A 15,820-nucleotide genomic window follows, 5' to 3' on the forward strand; every position below is an offset into this window, starting at 1 on the left:
AGGAGATATGAGGTAACTGCGCTGGTTTTGTACACCGTTGCGGTGGTCGGTCGAAGACCGCGGCGCAATTCTGCATTGGTTAACATTGGGCCCTATGGGTCCCAGGAGCCAATGACGATGTACGCCGGTGGTGACGGTACACCCCGCTGCGGACGGGACTGCCATTTTCTGTCTGTTCCCTCACTTGATACCTGACCTTTAACAGGAGAGGACCTACACTGCAAGTGCTGCTATGACCTGTGTCTGGAAGCGACGATGGCTACAGTGTCTGGGGAAAGGGCCCCTGCCTTCACTTCGGAGGAGTTGGAGAAACTAGTGGATGGGGTCCTCCCCCAGTACACGCAACTGTACGGTCCTCCAGACAAACAGGTGAGTACACTGTAAGCATGCTGCATGGGCAATGCCTGTTTAGAGTGGTGTGGATGGATGATACATGGGGGGCTGAGGCCTGCATGTGCGGATGGTGAGTGTATGTGCATCAGGGTATGGGTGGGAACTGGTGGGCAATGAGTATGACGGTCCGGACTGGCAAGTAATTTCCTTTCCCCCTGTACCATTTCTCTAGGTCAGCGCCCACCAGAAAAAGGGTATTTGGCGTGCCATCACCAAGGACGTCCGGACCCTGGGGGTCTACCACAGACGAAGTATCCACTGCCGTAAAAGATGGGAGGACCTGCGCCGCTGGAGCGAGAAGACGGCGGATGCCCAGCTGGGGATGGCCTCCCAACGTGGGAGGGGTGCCCCTCGTACCATGACCCCCCTGATGTTCCAGATTCTGGCAGTGGCCTATCTGGAGTTGGATGGGCTCTTGAGGGCATCACAGCAGCCACAAGGGGGTAAGTACACTCTCATTCAGCTGACTCTGCGCGCATTTCGAGGTGTCTGGGTGGGGGAGGTGGGCAGTGGGTTCCCCTAGGCCAGGGCGAACTTGGTAGGCAGGGTCCCTTGTGAGGCAGGCTATGTGGCACCCCAACCCCACCAGTGGTAAGAGCCATCTACACCTAGTCAGGTTCCTGTGACTTCCTGGTGTGCAGCAATTGGTCTTAGGCCTCGTACCCCATGGTCAGCTGAAATTTCTAGGAACTGTCAGTGCATGGCGTAGTGCAGAGGGCTGCTCCATATGTGTTTTGGCCGCCAACGGTAGTGGTGTTGCATACACTGAACATGTCTTTCTTCTGTCTCCCCCCCCATTTTTGTGGTCTCCCTGTTCTTGTGTGCAATAGCATCATCAGGCGGAGGAGCATTGGCAATGGAGCAGGAGGGAGCTGCAACCCACTTGGCCCTGGAGGGTGAAGCAATGGAGTCTGAAGCCACCAGTGGGACGGAGTGCGAGGGGAGCTCCACGACGGGGACAGGAGCAGACAGCAGTGACAGCGACTCCTCCTCTGATGGGATCTCCCTTGCGGTGGAGGGCACCTCTGTGCCCACTGCATCAACAGGTACAGCCGCCACCCCCCTACCAGCACCGACCTCCCAGCAGCCCCTCAGCGTGTGTCCCGTGCCCGCTCACCCAGGAGGGTGGGCATCTCCTTTGCCCCAGGCACCTCAGGCCCTGCCCCACTTAGCCCTGCTGCCCTCAGTGAGGAGGCTATTGACCTCCTGAGATCCCTCACTGTTGGGCAATCTACCATTGTGAATGCCATCCAGGGTGTAGAGAGGCATTTGCAACAAACAAATGCATACCTGGAGGGCATTCATTCTGGGCAGGCAGCCCAACAGAAAGCATTTCAGGCTCTGGCTGCAGCACTGATGGCAACCATTGTCCCTGTGTCCAGCCTCTCCACTCTATCTTCCTCCACCCAGACCCAATCCCCTGTACCTCAGCCTATCCCAAGCACACCATTAGACAAGCATGCACACACATCAACACACAAGAGTGGACATGGCAAACATAAGCACCACACATCCCACAGGCACTCATACAAGCACCATCCCCATGCAGACACAGCAACATCCACTGCCTCCACTGTGTCCCCCTCCTCCACGTCCTCCTGCTCCCTTCCTGTCTCATCTCCACTCACACCTGCATGCACTACATCCTCAGCCACTACCTCCATCACCAGCACGCCCATCTCCACACACCGCTCACGTGCACTCACCACCCCCACTACCATTCACACATCCCCAGTGTCCTCTCCCAGTGTGTCAGTGAGCCCTCCTCCCAAAGTACACTAACGCAGGCACACCCACACCCAACAGCCATCCACCTCACAACAGCCTCTGGCCCATGCACCTTCACCCAAATTCAGCAGACGTACACCTCCTACAACCACTACCTCTACCTCCACTCCCAAACCCCCTCCATCTTCCCGTCCCAGTGTGTCTAAAAAACTCTTCCTGGCTAACATTGACCTCTTCCCTACACCTCCCCCCTGTCCTTCACCTAGGGCCAGGCATTCCAGGTCCCAGCCCAGCACCTCAGCCACCACATCCCCAGGCACAGTGGTGCCAGTAACTGCGGGGTCATCGAGTGTGCCACCCATCAGGGCTACCAGTGTGCCACGTAGCGAGGGCAAGGACATTCCGCCACCTGCCAAGGTGAAAAAGGGTGCCCACATCCCGGAGGGAGAAGCCGAAACTACCAGCCATCAAGGGCTCAGCAAAAACAAAAGGGGATAGTGGCAAGACAACTGCGACACCATCAAAGGTGGGGAAGGGCCAAAAGCAGAAGAGAAGTTCAGGAGAGGGCATGGTGGCACCGACTGAGGGACCAGTGTCACACCTTTTGTCCACGACCACGCCAACCTGTACGGCGGCGAACACCGCTAGCTGTCCCGCCACCACAACCGCCACCTGCACCGCTACCAGCAATGCCACCTGCACCGCCCCCGGCACGTCTACAGCCTCATGGACAGTCCCCAGCCTCTTCCCCAATGGGCAGCTGTCCGAGGCTGCAGGAGACGTCCTGCTTTGTCCCTCAGCAGGTGCTGACCCATGCATCGCCGCCAGCACCACCGCCACAGACACCGCCGCAAGCACCGCCGCCACAAACACCGCCGCAAGCACTGCCACCAGCCCTGCGGCGTCCTAGGACACTGGCACCACCGCTGACATGGCTACCATCCCCAGTGGTCAGTCATCTGAGGCTGGAGGTGAGTTCCTGGACCCTGGGCAGCTTCCATGAGGCAGGACTTCCATCACTGTTTGCACCTGCAGGTGGAATGCAAAGCCGCAGCAGTGTGGGTTATGTCGCTGCCTCCATGGCGTATCATGCTACCTGAACCTCGCCAATCTCATTGCACGCACACCCAGGTGAGGGAATTGTACCGGCCACACTGCACTCTGGACACCAGGCCCCCTCCAGAACCAGTGGAGTATCACATCCACTACCTCAGTCCTTGGCAGGATGAAGCACTCTGTGCACCAGGCCCCCTCCAGAACCAGCGGAGTATCACATCCACTACCTCAGTCCTTGGCAGGATGAAGCACCCTGGGCACCAGGCCCCCTCCAGAACCAGTGGAGACTGTTATCCACTTGAGAGACTGTGGCTTTGCACTCCCCAGGATAGAGCAGTGGGCAAACCACCCACTGGAGAGACTTGAGAGACTGCAGCTTTGTACTCCCCAGGAGAAAGCAGTGGGCTAACCACCCACTGGAGAGACTTGAGAGACTGTGGCTTTGCACTCCCCAGGATAGAGCAGTGGGCAAACCACCCACTGGGGAGACTTGAGAGACTGTAGCATTGCACTCCCCAGGATAGACCAATGGGCATGGAGCCCCCTCGTACAGTAGTGGCGTTGTGCGTTCATCAGGCTGAGGTGCCCCCCCGCCCCCTCCCCCTGAGGTGCCTGTGTGTTTTCGATCCTATGCCCCAGCAGTGTTCTCTCTGTTTCGAGTCAGGTATCATGTGTGGGCTTCGCCCATGCATTTTGGGCCCAGTGGTCTACGGACAATGATTGGTACACTATCCGGACTTGTGTAGTTGGTGTACATATTTGTATATACCGAATTTTGACTTTTGACTAATGGATTTTTAATGATTACAATCGTTACAATCATTTCTTTTTGTCCTTGCGTTCTTCCAGGGGGTGGGGGGTGTATATGTAATGTTGATGCATGTATTTGTGTGTATGTTGTTGGGTGTGAGGGTGAGGGGGGGTGTTGTGTGTTGCGTGTGTGTGTCACTCTCATTCCTCCCCCCCTTCCCTATGTTGTAGGTGCAGTACTGACCGTAGTAGCCGCTGCCGCCATTCGTACTCATGGTAGTGGTAAAAGAGGAGGTAAACCAACATAGGTAACACCTAAAGTTTGGGCTCCATGGCGCCCTGGTTCCTCGTTGGGTGTCGAGAGGTGAGTGGTTTCCCTTCTGTGTACTGTTTCCGCCATGCTTTTGATAGCGTTGGTTCTGCCCCGGAAAAGGTGTCGGATAGGCGTCTTGAAATACTGTGGGCGGTACTTTGTCTTCCGCCTGTCTGTTGGCGGTTACCGCAGCAGTGTTTGTTTCTACCGCCGTGGCGATCAGAGTGTTAAGATGGCTGTCTATTTTGGCAGTTTCCGCCACGGTCGTAATCACATTTTCTTTTCTGCCGGCCTGTTTGCGGTATTACCGCCGCTTTAACACCGACCGCCAGGGTTGTAATGAGGGCCTTAGTCTTTTTTGGGAAATTGATAATCTCTAGCTGGTCAAAGATGCAGACTGTAGTAGGGTGGTGGGATTCAGGAGGCCGGAAACCTTTCTGAGCCACTAAACACAATTTTCTGCTGAGGAGAAGAACGCAGCTGGAGTTTCCACAAAGTCAGGCCAACCAGCAATGCACCCTGGGCAGATCAGAGAGCAGGTAGGTCCCAATTTCTCTGTAGGCTCTAGCGATTTTTGAGGCTGCAATTGCGAGAGTCTACAGAGAAGTTGGTGCCAGGAGAGTTTGTTGAATAACAAAAGAGATGGTGGAGCTCGCAAACAAAGAAAAATTAAATAAATTGGCAACAGTGTGTTGAAGATTTTCTGCAAAAAAGACTACATTGAAGCTGTGCTTCCCAAAGAAAAGCCAAATGAAGGGCTTTCATTGTTTGTTTTGTGTGATGTAAATAATGATGTTTAGTTCAAATAGTTACCTGTAGGCTTAATCTAATCAGTGTGGGCCATATAACCCATGCAGTTTTTTGGTTTTGTGAATCCAATGTTTGTGATGCAAGAAAGGTATCTGAATTTACACAATTGTGTTTTAAGTCATTAGGGCCCTCATTATGACATTGGTGGTAAATCCCACTTACCACCATGCTGACTGCCGCCAACTTACCGTTGCCGTGGAGGATATCCGTTCACCATATTATGACACACACACCAATCCGTCAAACACATCATTTACATCCCCACAGGTACCCCAGCCAATGTAATTGGAGAGGAGGTGCCAGCAATATTCAGTCCCCCAACAGAAGAGGCCCACAGTGATGACAGCAACTCTGTTCCTCAGGATCTGGATGACCTACCTGGCCCATCAAGGACCTCTGGACAGCCGGTTACCCAGGCCCAGTCACACACCACCAAATAGCCTCCACCATCAGGAAACACCACCACATCACCCGCCCAGGGTACCATACCTCTGTCCCCAGGACACGTCAATCAGCATTGTGTCCACCTCTACATGGACCCCAGGCCACACCTCATACCCAAGACAATCGGGACCTGGGGTCAGTGGCAGTGGGCACACAGTTACGGGTACAGAGCCACAGGTCAACAGGAAAACTAGGAGGAGTGCTGTGCACCAGGGGGAGGTCAGGCCCAAGGACCTGACTCTCCAGGAGGCACTTGCAGAGATCCGGGGAGCCTCTCAACATTCCCAGGAAACAATGGGCCAGATCCTGGAAAATGTGCAGGAGAACAGGCGGCTGCAGGAGGGACAGTACCAGGGGATCAGGGAGGACTTTTCAGGCCATCAACAACACCCTGATCACCATAGCAGAGGTGCTGGCAGACATGGCCAATATTATGAGGGAGGCAGTCACACAACAGCGGGCCCCTGCCACTAGCCAGACATCTGAACAGACTTCCACCTCCGCTACTGCTAGTGGCCAGGAGGCCCCACCACAGGACTCACAGGCCACCAGCACTCCTCCCCCTGCAGAACGTGAACCACTCCGCAAACGTTCCCTGTGATCCAGACAGAAGCCAGAGACACTTGCCAAGACCCCCGTCAGGAAATGAGACTCTCCTGATTGTCGCCCTTGTGTCCCACTCAGTCACCCTGTCCACCTTGAACTGCCATTGCTCCCCTTCATATGTCCCCTTGGACAATGTGCCTGTGCTACAAACAGCCTGGAACAATACTGTGGACTTTCCTCCATCATCACCCCATCCCAATGCACTTGCCCCTCTAGATGTTAACACTTCAATAAACACCCTTGGAAGAAAAAGAAGTTAGAAGTATGTTTTGGATATCAATTGTGTATTCATTGAAACAGGTACAAACATTGCAAATCAACTGTACAGAAAATGAGCATAGATTAATGACCTGTAGCTAGTGGCTGCAGTGATCACACCAAGAGTATATGGGAGGGCACCGACATCTGCAAAATGAATTGCCAGAGGGGACAGTAAGTGGGCATAGAGGTAGGAAATATCAGCATGCCACTGCCACAGACATTCAAACAAATGTAATTGAAATGTGAAGTAACACTGTCCTACCTGTGTGTCATTGGAAGTATTGTCTGATCACAGATGTTCTGTTGTCCTCATCCTCAACCTCTGCCTCCTCATCCTCACTGTCCACAGGGTCCACTGCAGGCACATGGGCATCTCCAGCCTCCTCCTTCTGCAGGAATGGAACATGGCGTCTGAGAGACAGGTTATGCAACATGCAGCATGCCTCCTCTATCTGGCAGACCTTCTTGGGTGAGTAGGACAGGGATTCACTTGTCAGATGGAAGCACCGGAACATGGCCTTCAGGAGGCCAAAGGTCCTTTAAATTGTCTTGTTTCACCCATGTGCCTCATTATAACGTTGTTCTTCCCTTGTTCTAGCATTCATCACAGAGGTCAGCAGCAGCCATGAGAGGTTGGGGTCACCTGAAATATTGAGGTACAACATTTAGCCACACACTATCCCATATGGCCCACACCATACCCATACACCAACATCTACTGGGTGAGAACCAGGGCTCACCTATCAGCCACGCCCTGTGCCTCTGTAGTTGGCCCATCACATTTGGGATGCTGTTATTCCTCCAGACAAAGGCATCATGCACCGACCCAGGATACTAAGCAATGACGTGGGAGATGTACTGGTCCGCCAAGCACACCATCCGTACATTTGTAGAGTGGAAACTGTTACGATTTCGGAACACCTGTTCATTCTGAGGGGGTGGGACAAATGCAATATGTGTTCCATCAATCGCCCCAATCATGTTGGGGATATGTCCCATTGCATAGAACTCGGCCTTCACTGTGGCCAAATCTTCAACCTGGGGGAAAACAATGTAGCTGCACATGTTTTTAATCAGAGCAGACAACACTCTTGTCAGCACTATTGAGAACATTGGCTGTAACATTCCTGCTGCCAAGCCCACTGTCACTTGGAAAGAACCAGTTACCAGGAAATGGAGGACTGATAGCACTTGCACAAGGGGGGGGGGGGATCCCAGTGGGGTGACGGATAGCAGATATCAGGTCAGGCTCCAATTGGACACACAGCTTTGCGATTGTGGCCCTGTCCAGTCTATAAGTGATCAATAATGTGCCTGACCTCCAGTGTAGCCAAGTCCACAAGGGGTCTGTACACAGGGGTATGTCTCCATCTCTTATTCATCAATAGCGGTAGGTATCTAAGGTACACAAGAATGAGGAGGCTGTCACAACCTGAACAATGGAGCTACAACAGAACTTTGCATGCTGTTAACTTGTAATGGGTCAGTGTGATTTGTCCAGTATGTCCTAATTTCACCAGTGACGCAGCAATTTTCCAGGGCCTTCCCCCCCCTCGAAATGGCGTCTGCCTGTCCTGTGTCGAGGGACAGTTGGAAGTGAGATAATTACGCTGACGTTGTGTGCCGTTGCGGGAGGCGGTCGGGAACCACCGTGCAACTCCTAATTGGTTAGAATTGGGCCCTATGGGTTACAGTGGCCAATGGTGATCTACGCTGGCTGAAACGGTATGCACTGCCATGGACGTGACTGCCATTTTCTATCTGAATCTTCACTTGCTACCTGATCTTCCACAGGAGAGGACCTACACTCCATGTGCTGCTGTGACCTGTGTCTGGAACCTACCGTGGCCTGTGTGACCGGGGAAAGGGCCCCAGACTTCCCTTCGGAGGAGTTGAAGAGACTGGTGGATGGGGTCCTACCCCAGTAGGGACTGCTGTATGGGCCTCCAGTCCAACAGATGAGTACACTGTGGGCACGATGCATGTAGCATGAATGCATGGAGTGGTGTATTGGAAGGCCTCAACAAAGGGGTGTGGGTGGATGTCCTTTGGGCGGCATATAGGTTGTGTCCTGGGCCATGTGTGTGCCAATGGCGATGGAAACAGGTATGGTGGGCCATATGTGTCACAGACAGGACTGTCTGTCTAATGGGATTTTCCTGTGTGTATTGCCTCTGCAGGTCCGCGCCCATCAAAAGAAGGGTATATGGTGTGCCATTGCCAAGGAGATGCGGACCCTGGGCGTCTATGGCAGGTGGAGCACCCACTGCTGCAAACGGTGGGAGGACCTGAGACGCTGGGCATGGAAGACGGCAGAGGCCCCGCTGGGGATGGCCTCCCAACGAGGAAGGGGTGTCCGTCAAACCCTGAACCCCCTGATGGCCCGCGTACTGGTGGTGGCCTATCCTGAGCTGGATGGGTGCTTGAGGGCATCACAGCAGCCACAAGGGGGTGAGTACAGTGCCCATCATGACAACTTATGCATGGTAGGGAGATATCTGGGTGGAGGATGTGTGTCAGTGGATGCCCCTAGGCCAGGCCTGACATAGCAGCATAGGTCCCCTGGTGGCAAGGGTTCTGAAGGGATAATCCTGCTATCTAGCTTGTAGGCATCCACTTCTGGTCAAGACTGCGTGGGTTCCAGGTGTGCTGGATTTGCCGGTGTGTGCCCTATCCATGGCTTGGTGGCTAGCAATATCACTGGTGGTGGTGTTGCTGCAGCCATTGACCCAGTGTATCCTTTGTCTCTTCCCCCCCTTTTTGTTTTGTCACCCTGTCCTTATGTGCATTAGCATCATCTGGCGGAGGAGCAGAGGCACCAGTGACGGAGGGAGCCGCATCCCACTGTACCCTGGAGGCAGAGTCCACTCACGCTGAGGGTACCAGTGGGACGGAGGGCAAGGGGAGCACCACAGTGGAGACTGGAGAGGACAGTTCAGACACAGATACCTCCTCCGATGGAAGCTCCTTGGTAGTGGCGGACACCTCTGTGACGATCCCAGCTACAGGTACAGCCGCCAACCCCGTACCAGCACCGCCCTCCCAGCTGCCCCTCATCGAGTTGCCCGAGCCCACTCACTTAGGAGGGTGGGCATCTCCTTTGCCCCAGGCACCTCAGGCCCTGCCCCAGTAAGCCCTGCTGCTCTGAGTAAGAAGGTTATTGACCTCCTGAGATCCATCTCTGTAGGGCAGTCAACCATTGTGAATGCCATCCAGGGGCTGGCAGCCCAGATGTAACAGACTAATGCATTCCAGGAGGGCATTCACACTGGCATGGCGGCCCAACAGAGATCGATCGAGGCTCTGGCCTCCTCTCTGATGGCAGCCATTGTCCCTGCTCCTCCCTCCCCCCTCCAACTTCCTCTTCCCAATCCCATTCTCCTCAACCCCAACCTATCCCAAGCACACAGGCAGCCGAGCAGGCAAATACAAGCACCACACATCACCCCACAGGCACTCACACAAACACCATCCAGTTGCAGACCGACCAACATCCACTATTTCCACTGTCTCCCCCTCCTCCTCAACCACCTTCCACCCAGTTCCGTCCACACTCACACCTGCATGCACTCCATCATCATCCACTACCAGTATCACTACACCAAGCAGAACACACACCTCACTTGCAGACACCTCCACAACAGCCATGCACACGTACCCTGTGTCCTCTCCCATTGTGTCTGTCCCCACCTCCTAAGGTACACAAACGCAAGCACTCAGACACCCAACAGCCATCCACCTCACAACAGCATAGAGGCCATAAACCTGCACCCAAAAGCAGCAGACAGACACCTCCAACAACCACTCCCTCTTCCTCCAATCCCATTCCTTCTCCTTCTTCCAGCCCTAATGTCCCTAAAAAGCTTTTTCTTTCCACCATTGACCTCTTCCCTACCCCTCCACCTCCCCGTCCTGCACGTATGGGCAGGGTAGGAAGAGCCCGGCCAAGCACCTCAGCTACACAGTCCATGGACCCAGTCGTCACCACACCCACTCGTGGTGGAAAAGGATCCAGGACACATGTCCTGAAGGTGAAGGAGCTTGCACCAGGCAGACTCAAGGGAAAGCAGCTTGCCCCAGCTGCTAGGAAGACCAAGGAGACTGCACCAGCAGGCAAGAAGGGAAAGGAGCCTGCCCCAACTGCCAGGAATACCAAGGAGCCTGCACCAGCATGCACGAAGACCAAGGGGCCTGGGGCAGGAACTGTGACAGAGCCCCCACCACCAACCATGGTTGTGCATCTGTTCGAGGTTGCAGGGGATGGGCAGGAGCCTCCCCCCACCAGCAGCACCACCACCACTGTGCAGCCGTCCGAGGTTGCAGGGGATGGGCAGGAGCTTTTCCCACCAGCAGCACCACCACCACTGTGCAGCCATCCGAGGTTCCAGGGAATGGGCAGGAGCCTCCCCTCACTAGCAGTACCACCACTGTGCAGCCGTCCGAGGTTGCAGGGGATGGGCAGGAGCCTTATCCCACCAGCAGTACCACTACCACTGTGCAGCCGTCCGAGGTTGCAGCGGATTGGCAGGAGCCGTCCCCCACCAGCAGCACCACCACCACCAATGTGCAGCCGTCACCGCCGGCGGACAACCACATGCCCATCACTCACCAGGATCAAGCACAGGGCAGGTTGCCCCCTCCAGAACCGGGGGTAAGACACCCACATGCCCATCACTCACCAGGATCAAGCACAGGGCACTTTGCCCCCTCCAGAACCAGTGGGTAAGACACCCACATGCCCATCACTCACCAGGATCAAGCACAGGGCGGGTTGCCCCCTCCAGAACCAGTGGGTAAGACAACTACATGCCCATCACTCACCAGGATCAAGCACAGGGCACGTTGCCCCCTCCAGAACCAGTGGGTGAGACACCCACATGAGAGACTTTGACCTTGCACACCCCAGGACCAAGTACAGGGCATGTTGCCCCCTCCAGAACCAGTGCTCTTGTTCCATATCCCGGCTGAGGTGCCCCCCGTCTCCTGTCCCCCTGAGGTGCCTGACTATTTACCAACTGATGCGCCTGCAGTTTTATCTCCGTGTTGAAGCAGGTGACATGTGTGGCCTTGGACTTTGGTCTGTGGCCATGTGGACTATGCAAATAGTGGACTGAGCTATGTCCCTTTTTCTGCACATATGTATATATCTATTATCTTGCCTAACTTATTTTTCATGCTGTGTTGATCTCATTACATTCACTTTTGCGAAATCGTTTTGTCCTTGCAATATTCATCCGAGTTGTGTGTATGGTGTTGGGGATGGTGTGTGTTGTACGTGTGTGTGTCATTGTCGTTTTGCTACCACCCTCCCTTGTGTGCTAGGCAGCTGTACTCACCGACGTCGTCTTCGCCGGCGCTGGTGTTCATGGTGGAGCAGAACGTAGAAGATCACAGGGTAGACATGCAGTTCTGGTTCCATGGCTTTGTGGTTGTTCCCTGTGTCTCCAGTGGTGAGTCCTTTCCCTTCTGAGCTCTGTTTCCACCAGACTTTTGATGTCGTTGGTCCGCCCCAGAAAAGGTGGCAGTTTCCTGGGTCATAATATGGTGGGCGAAACATTGACTTCCACCTGGCTGTAGGCGGCTACTGTCGGAGTGGCTATTGTTTCCGCCCTGGTGGTCGGTGTGGTACATTGGCTGTCTTTCGGAGATCTTTCTGCCATGGTCATACTTTGGCGGTAGTTATCACCAGCCTGTTGGCGGTATTACCACCACTTTATCACCGACTGCCACGGTCGTAATGAGGGCCTAAGTCTATAAGTAAATGTGGTCAAGGTAATTAGGTTTCTTGATCCATGCCACATCAAGGGCCAGATGTAGCAAAGGTTTTTACCTATTCTGCGTCTATGGGAAAAAGTGTTCGTACATATGGCCCCAAGTTACAAAATCATTATCAGGTAAGGTATTATGATATTTGTATAAGTAAACTTTCTAGAAGTGGCATTTTCAGAATTGAGCCTTAAAATCTGACTTTACCATTAAAGAGGGTTTTAAATTGAAATTATTCTGAGACTAAACATGATACTTCTACGTTGTCAATTAAAGGTTAGCGCTCATTAAGTGTAGTAACCCAATGTTATCCCAAGGGAGAGGTCGGCCTCACAATAGTGAAAAAAAATGAAAGAGTTTTTCACTACAAAGACAAGTAAAGTGTAAAGTACATGTTTAATTTTTTTTTTTATTAAAAAGCACCTTGCCCTGTGGCCTGTTTAGGTCCTTCTCTAGGGGTGATTTATATGTATGAAACAGGGAGTTTTAGGCCTGGCAAAAAGTTTATTTTGCCTGGACGAATTGACAGTTTAAAACTGCACACAAGCTGCAATGGCAGCCGTGAGACATGTTTTAAAAGTCAACTTAAGTGAGTGGACCAATACGTCCTGCAGGCTCACTATTAGCATTTAGGGCCATATGTATCAAAGGATTTTCCCATTGCCACAGAATGGGTAAAACCCTTTGATACACCTGGCCCTTAATGTACAGGCCCTGGGTACATGTTATACCACTTTACTAAGAATCTTTAAGTAAATTAAATGTGTCAAATATTTGTAAGCCAAATTTACCATGTTTAGATGAGTGAGCACAATCACTACCGCTGATTAGCAGTTGTGACGTGCACAGAATCCAAACTCCAAACTAATGAATTTCAGCAAACAGGAGGGGAGAAAGCAAACGGTTTGGGGGAAGACCACCTTAAAGGCTGCCCGGTCCGACAGTAATGATGTCATTTTAACATCCTTAATTAAAAAGCAACCCATAAAATATAATGCCACAGGAGTAGATACCGTTCGAATAACCAGAAAAACTGTTTGCAACATATAAACTCTCTTGCTTTAGCAATTTTACAAGGCATTTCAAATGTGCATATCTATATAAATCATAAATAAATATTTGATTCATGGTGCCCATTCTAAACCTTGATACATTCAGCTAATGTACATTTGGGATCACCCAAAAATAGGACTCCGTATCATGTAGGTTTTAATAATAACAGAGGACCTCACTGTTGGTTTCTCTAATCCAGTAGCCTCACTGAGTAGACAAAGGGCCTCATTACAACCCTGGCGGTCAAAGACTGCCAGGGCTGTTTTGGAGGTTGCACCGCCAACAGGCTGGCGGTGCAAACTCGGGTATTACGGCCGCAGCGGAAGCACCACAGTCGCACCGCCGCGACCAGCGGTATTCCGCCACGTTGGTCCCGGTGGTTTTAATCTGCCAGGGCAGCGCTGCTTGCAGCGCTGCCCAGGGGATTACGTGTCCCCTTACCGCCAGCCTTTTCATGGCGGTAGGAACCGCCATGGAAAGGCTAGCGGGAAGGGGAGTCACGGGGCCCCTGGGGGCCCCACACAGCTTTTCACTGTCTGCACAGCAGACAGTGAAAAGCGCAACGGATGCAACTGCACCCGTCGCACTGCCGCAGCACCGCCGGCTCCATTTGGAGCCGGCTCCCATGTCACAGCCCAGCGGGGATGTCATAATGACCACCGCAGGAGTGTGGCCGCATTGGCCGCCGCGCAGCGGTTACAACTTGGCGGGCGGCGATTGCCGCCTGCTAAAGTTGTAATGAGGGACAAAGTCATTTTAAGGTGACGTTTTTAGTCCAGATTTTGTAAAACATCAGTATATTCATCAGAGTCTCATAGAATTCTGGTCTGCTCAGCTTTTAACATTTCAACTTATTAAACTTATAAGTAAGCTCCAAACTCAGGAAATCCTGAAGAAATTTATGATTCAAGTGTGTTCCAGGGTTAACCCATATTGTAATCAATAACAAAGGAGGGTTCAACTTTATTTCATTATCCACGTGTCTTAATCCCACATCAGGGAGTAAGACACATGGATCTTTGGAGGAATTTGGAGGAATAAAAATCATTATACTTGGCACAAGGTTATCCCAGATATCTTCTTAACAACATGGGTGATCATTACAACCCTGGCGGACGGTGGAAAAGGTGCGGTAATACTGCAAACAGGCCGGTGGACAAAAAAAGGGAATTATGACCCTGGCGGAATCCGCCAACAAAGACAGCCACTTTAACACACCGCCCGCCACGGCGGTACAGACAAGCAGCGTGGCGGTCACCGCCAACAGACAGGCGGGAGACAATGTACCGCCCACAGTATTACAACAGGCCAATCCGCCACCTTTTCCGGGGCGGATTCACCGTGGATAAAAACACGGCAGAAACAGCTTTTGCTATGGGAAAACGCTCACCTTCTACACATCCCACGAGGAACGACGACTCCATGGAGCCGGAACTCCAAATACTCCCTGCCCTTGTCTTTCTGCTCCTTCACGACCAACAGCGACGTAGGCGCAGAAGATACCGGTGAGTACTGCACCTACGACACGGGGAGGCAAAAGTTAGGGGGACACCCACCAAACACCCCCACCCCCACCCTCGCATAGTACAACATACACACCAATGCAGTCACAAAAAGAACAGTAACAACCCACAATCCCCCCGGAAGAATGCAAAGACAATGCGGATTTCAGGCAAACATTATAATGTGCCAATATACATGTCATACAAAAATATACAAATATATGTATTCCAAAATCACTCATATTTACATAAATAATCCGATAAGTATTGCAGATATGTACACAACAATGTCCGTGCACAAACAGTCCAAAAATGCATGGGCGAGGCCCACAATAGATACCTGACCAAAATCCGAGAGAAAACTGCAGGGGCATCAGATAGAAACACTACAGGCACCTCAGGGGGAAGGGAAGGGGGGGCACCTCAGCCAGATGAATGCAAAGCCAGATCTACGACGGGGCTCCATGCCCATTGATGTATCCTGGGGAGTGCAAAGCCACAGTCTCTCAAGTCTCTACAGTGGGTGGGTTGCCCACTGTGCCATCCTGGGGAGTGCAAAGCCACAGTCTCTCAAGTCTCTACAGTGGGTGGGTTGCCCACTGTGCCATCCTGGGGAGTGCAAAGCCACAGTCTCTCAAGTCTCTACAGTGGGTGGGTTGCCCACTGTTACATCCTGGGGAGTGCAAAGCCACAGTCTCTCAAGTGGATGCAGGTCCATACTGGTACTGGGGGGTGACTGGTGCCCAGACTGGATGTGTCTCCCCGTGAAAGGTAGTGTCCTGTCACTGTCCCAGCTGCACATGTGATAAGGATGCCTGATGTGGTGGGCCATTCATTCCTACCGGGTGCATTGCCCTGTTCAGCGGTGCTTTGCCATGGCGGTCTCTGGACTGATCAGCGGTGCTTTACCATGGCGGTCTTTGCCCTGTTCAGCGGTGCTTTGCCTTGGCGGTCTCTGGACTGTTCAGCGGTGCTTTGCTGTGGCGGTTCTGGACTGTTCAGCGGTGCTTTGCCATGGCGGTCTTTGCCCTGTTCAGCTGTGCTTTGCCATGGCGGTCTCTGGACTGTTCAGCAGTGCTTTGCCATGGCGGTCTCTGGACTGTTCAGCTGTGCTTTGCCATGGCGGTCTCTGGACTGT

The sequence above is a fragment of the Pleurodeles waltl genome, chromosome 3_1 (assembly GCF_031143425.1).
Source record: "Pleurodeles waltl isolate 20211129_DDA chromosome 3_1, aPleWal1.hap1.20221129, whole genome shotgun sequence".
NCBI classification, from domain to species: Eukaryota; Metazoa; Chordata; class Amphibia; order Caudata; family Salamandridae; genus Pleurodeles; species Pleurodeles waltl.